Here is a 6,000-nt window from a genome sequence, read left to right on the forward strand (position 1 = left end):
AAGTTCATAAGTGGTTCACCTATGTAGGTGCAAGTAGATACTTGTTGTTCCTCCGATCTCTAGACCCGGGACATGGCCTGGGTTTCGGGATATCTTCCCTCATCAGTAGAGAAAGTCAATAGGGGTGCAAGAGAAAGCCGCCTCGTAACCGTCACGGGCCTCGTTGCCCAGCACACAGGTGCGTCGTCCAGAAGCTCGTCAGCTTGGGGGGCTCAAGGGAGCCCTTATGTAGAAAAAGCAGCAATGGACCGCACACTGCTAGCCCCTCCTCCAGATCGCCCCTAAGCACTCTGGTATGTGTAGTGCCTGAAGTTTGAAGAATTACTGAAAGTTCATAAGTGGTTCACCTATGTAGGTGCAAGTAGATACTTGTTGTTCCCCCGATCTCTAGACCCGGGACATGGCCCGGGTTTCGGGATATCTTCCCTCATCAGTAGAGAAAGTCAATAGGGGTGGAAGAGAAGGCCGCCTTGTAACCGCCACGGGCCTCGTTGCCCAGCACGCAGGTGCGTCGTCCAGAAGCTCATCAGCTTGGGGGGCTCAAGGGAGCCCTTATGTAGAAAAAGCAGCAATGGACCGCACACCGCTAGCCCCTCCTCCGGATCGCCCCTAAGCACTCTGGTATGTGTAGTGCTTGAAGTTTGAAGAATTACTGAAAGTTCATAAGTGGTTCACCTATGTAGGTGCAAGTAGATACTTGTTGTTCCCCCGATCTCTAGACCCGGGACATGGCCCGGGTTTCGGGATATCTTCCCTCATCAGTAGAGAAAGTCAATAGGGGTGGAAGAGAAGGCCGCCTCGTAACCGTCACTGGCCTCGTTGCCCAGCACGCAGGTGCGTCGTCCAGAAGCTCATCAGCTTGGGGGGCTCAAGGGAGCCCTTATGTAGAAAAAGCAGCAATGGACCGCACACCGCTAGCCCCTCCTCCGTAGATACTTGTTGTTCCCCCGATCTCTAGACCCGGGACACCGCAGAGCCGCAGACATCATCACCCCCGAGCCCCATCGAATCATCAACCAATCCTTCGAGTCCGCCTCTTTCCCTGACGACTGGAAACATGCCGAGATCAACCCTCTCCTGAAAAAACCCTCAGCGGGACCCACCGACCTCAAAAACGTCAGACCGATCTCCCTGCTCCTGTATCTGGCCAAAGTAATTGAAAAAGCACTTAATAGCCAACTCGCCGCCTCCACAGAAGGAAACAACATCCTCAACTCCTCCCAATCAGGCTTCAGGAAGACCACCGCACTGAAACCACACTCCTCATAGCTACAGACGACATCCGCTCCCTACTCGACAGGGGAGAGAAGGTGGCCCTCATCCTCCTTGACCTCTCCGCGGCCTTCGACACAGTCTCTCACTGCACCCTAGCCCGCAGACTCCACAAAGCGGGTATCGGTAATAAAGCTCTTGACTAGATTGTCTCTTTGCTCTCTGGTAGAACCCAATGAGTCAGACTCCCTCCCTTTCTCTCAGAGCCCACTCCAACCACCTGTGGAGTCCCACAAGGATCCTCCATCAGCCCGACCCTGTTCAACTTCTACATGGTTCCGCTCGCATCCTTTGTCACAGCACACAGACTTAAAATCACATCATACGCAGATGACACCCAACTCATCCTCTCCCTCTTCCTCTCCAACCAACCCAACATCACCAGATGCAACTTTCAAGAACGAATGGAAGTAGTCGCTAAATAGATGAAGAACAGCTGCCTACAACTCAACTGAAGTGCTCATCATGGGCCCACACCCCAATGACTGGAACAACACCTTGTGGCCCCCTACCCTCGGGAGCCTCCGCTCCCATGGACCACGCACAAAACCTCAGAATCATCCTAGACTCCGAACTCAAAATGGACCGCCATGTCAACGCCATCACCTCCTCTTGCTATCACACCCTCCGCCTACCACAAAAGACCTTCAACTGGATCCTCATGAACACAGGAAAACCGTCACACATGCCCTCATCAGCAGCAGATTGGACTATGGCAACATGTCGGGATCAACAAGAGCCTCACCTGCAAACTCCAGAACGTCCAGAACGCCACCGCCAGACTAGTACTCAACCTACAGCACCACTGCCACATCAACCAACACTTATGGACCCTACACGGGCTCCATGTCGAGAAGAGAATCACCTTCAAGCTTCTCACCCCCGCACACAAGGCAGTCCACAACACAGAACCCACCAACCTAAACTACCGCCTCTCGTTCCACGCCCCCCAACTTTCTCTCCACACGGCCCAGCTCTCCCTCACGACAGTACCTCGGATCAAGAAAACCAGAGCAAGAGGACGCTCCTTCTCCCTCCTCGCGACCAAGGCATGGAACTCACTTCCTCTCCACCTCCCACAGACCACATTGCTCCCCAAGTTCCTAAAGGACCTCAAGACATGGCTCTTCAATGGGACTCAATGACTCTCCAGATAGCTGCTGACCCCCCTCCCCCTACCTACCCTAGCACCTTGGGACCCATAGTGGATGAGTAGTTTGCTCTATACAAACCCATGATTGATTGATTGATTGATTGATTGATTGATTGATTGATTGAAGGAGTCACTCCCCTGCATTCGCAGACACCGCAAAATTGCTGACCAGTCTGCTGACCCGAAGCTCCTACAGACTCCGAAGGCTCACCAACATAGGAGGTGGGTTTCTATGTCTCTCAAGGTCCGAGGTGTCCTCTAACCAAGTTTGAGGTCAGAATCCCTTGTGGGGGCTGCAATACCCGACCCTCTGTGCACTGCATTCTCTTGCAAGTGCATGTGCTTGTTGGCAATTCCTTAACAAGTGCATTGGGCTCCGAGTAGCCCCAACCTATGGCGTCTCCATCCACAAAGATCTTCAACCACCTTGCACCGTGTGCTTCGTGGCCTGTCATTTTGTGGAGCTGCTTGAGGTCCTCTCGCGACTCCTATGCCTCAGGCCTGTGGGTCCAACTGAGGGTCAACGTTGCTTGCCCTGGGCTCCCCTGGTTGCTCCAGGCTTGCCTCGACTTCCTGGGCTGTGGTGAGTCCCCTGGACCTTGCTGGTCCGAACCGTACACTTCTGTGACCTTCTGCATGGGTTACTGTTACCAAGGCTTGTAGGTGCTCCTGCCAGACACCGATCACTCAGCACTCGACATCCTTTGTGGGACAGCTCGCATCTGACTCCTGGTCATCCTCAACATTGCCTAGTCCCTGCAGCTGTAGAGTCAAGATCACCGTTAACTATCCTGAAGCACCCGACATCGGTGGGCATTCGTCTACCGAGCCCCTGGTCACTCTGAAGTGACCCAGACTCAGTCCCCTCTGCTTTCAGGTACTCTTCGACAAGAATCTACATTTGTATGCCAATGGACATCCTTCTCCCTTCCAGCAGTGGCTCTTCTTTGAGTCCTCCATTGGGTTCAACTGCGGTTTCTGATGCCACTTCTCACTTTCCCTGGGTTAGGTAACTTGGGTACTTCGGTATCTACGGGTGGTGTGGCTCTCCAACCTTCTGTCTTCCACTGGGTTTCTTCGAAGTCCACTGGGAAGGGTCCCTAATCTTTAAAAACCCAACCATAGACTTGTACGGAGCATGCGGTCGTGTCCTCGTACTGCACATGGACTCCGAGGGATCCCTATCTACTCACCTTGGGTGGTTCCTTGGGGTCCCAGCAATTCTACGTCCTCTCAACATTGTCATGACTCAAGTCGTGGTTCTCATACCACTTTCTTAGTATATGGTTTGGTCCCCCCACCCCGGCCCACTGTGTTTAGTGCTATTTACTGTGGTTTCTTGGCTATACTTTTGTGTGATTTGTGTCTGTCTCCGTGTAGGAGATTCTGAAACGTACTAGAGAGCATTATATAAAAAATACATATTTTTATAAATACCTTGTGTGGTTCTCTTTCATTTAATCTACACAATAAGATTGCATTTTGGTAAAACAAGCTGCTCTACACTCCTTCAAGACTAAGCCTGAAGGCTGATCTCAACAGCTAGCACTTGGATAGTTTTCTAAGGTTGTCTAAGACCTCTTAAATCACCATAAGGGTTTTCTGGGACTGGTGCAAGGTGCCCACTTACATTAGTGGACAGCATATACCAGTTCAGCCTCTCACAATGAGCATACGTAGTAACAAACTAACTTAATGAGTTCCTCTCAATATACCCTGAACAGTTTTGCTTCCAAAAATGTCAGCCTCAATATGTGCATCATCTAAGCCACATCCACTGAGATAACTTCCTCCAACCTCAACACAACTTTTGTCATGTGGAAAATACCCATCATTGGATAAAGATCATAACATTCTACTGGATTGCTCATAAAAATATCAGCTACAATAAGGAAAACACCTTTAACTCTGAAAATTGGCAGGATAGGCTGGTCTACAAGCTGAGCACGCACATTTTGGAATTTTATTAGAGCTGTTGCGTAGTTTGTGACTGGAGATGATATTACTGGTAAAAACCCAACCTCCTTGAGTGGGACGGTATTCTGGGAGATCAGAGCATGAATTCCAGCCAATGACAGAACTGGCTTCTCTTCATCCTTCAGTCCGCACCGAATAAGCGATATGATAAATGTATTTAAATCAGCATTGTGGACCGCAGCATCAGGTAGAAGAAGATCCATATCCTCAGCTACTTTGAAACTTTCTGGTAGACTGGGACATGTTAATGGCTTGTAGGGATTTTGCACACAATGGCAAGGCAGTTGAGTTATAAGTTTGAAGCTTCATTTGTTTATGTCCACAGCTGACGCAGCTTGTTTTCCAGAAGTTATTTCATTGGTACCATCTTGAAAAAGCACCATGGCAGTATCATTGGTGCTGGATGTTCCAGACAAAGAAGAACGGTCTTCAAAATCAAAATTATCATTAGCAGCAATTGTAAATCCTTTCCTAGTAAAGTGACATGGAAGTAGTGTGCTGTCGGATTCAAACATTTTACGGCATGAGCTGCTAACAAGTTCCTGCTCCCTAGTATGTCATTATAACTTATTTATACACCAACTAGCAGCCCGTCCCGACGTTGTCCGGGTATGAATTGCTGCCGGCCAGTAGTATATTGTTTTGTAGGATTTCGTTTTGATAGCATTTCTTATCTGTGACAGGCCTGTGAAAAGCTCCGATTTACAGTGCACTGCTGATGCACTTAAGAGTGCGCGTTCAGTAGTGTGTGAACTCGAGTTTCCCTACTTTCTTTTTCCTTGCAATATTCTATAGTGCGAACTCGACAACATGGCATGAGCACAATTTACATTACAGAAGAACACATTCATTTGTGGTAGGCACGGGGAGACAAAGCGATTTGCCTGGAATCACAGGATGTTGAGCTGATGCCGAGATTCGAAAGTAGCTCCCCAGCTCTAAAGTTCGCAATTCTAGACCTTGTGGCGGGAGGTGTGTCTAAAAGTGTATGTCGGTTCTGGCCATCAATGAGAGAGACCTGTGCATTTTTCAAATCGGTGGTGAAAAAATATGAGTATGTTGCTGGAGATGTGGGCCGCCGTGCCACCAATGTACTTACCGGGGGAGGGTAAACACCCATTATTCCGCAACTTTCTTTCCGCATACCATCACTCCGCATACTTTCATTACGAAAGTACCATGACTCCGCAATGCCATTATAACGTATGGCATTACATTTTATATGCTTTTACCACGCATACATTTACAACGAAATTCGTTGTAAATTCATGAATGGTAAAAGCATGTTTTTTTTTATGTTTGGATAAGGTAAGTATGGGTATAGGAGTATATGTTTTGGGGTACTGAGGTATACGTTTTGGGGTGTTTGGGTATTTTAAGGGTTCAGATATAGTTTTGGGTTATGGGGTACAGGGGTGGGTTTAGGGATAGGTATGGGTTTTGGGGTATAGGGGTATTTTTAGGGTTCAGGGCTAGGTTTGGGTTTTGGGGTACAGGGGTATTTTAAGGGATCAGGGCTAGGTTTGGGTTTTGGGGTACAGGGGTATTTTTAGGGTTCAGGGGTAGTTTTGGGTTTTGGGGTACAGGGTTATGTTTAT

This window comes from Lissotriton helveticus, chromosome 1_1, assembly GCF_964261635.1.
Source record: "Lissotriton helveticus chromosome 1_1, aLisHel1.1, whole genome shotgun sequence".
Lineage (NCBI taxonomy): Eukaryota > Metazoa > Chordata > Amphibia > Caudata > Salamandridae > Lissotriton > Lissotriton helveticus.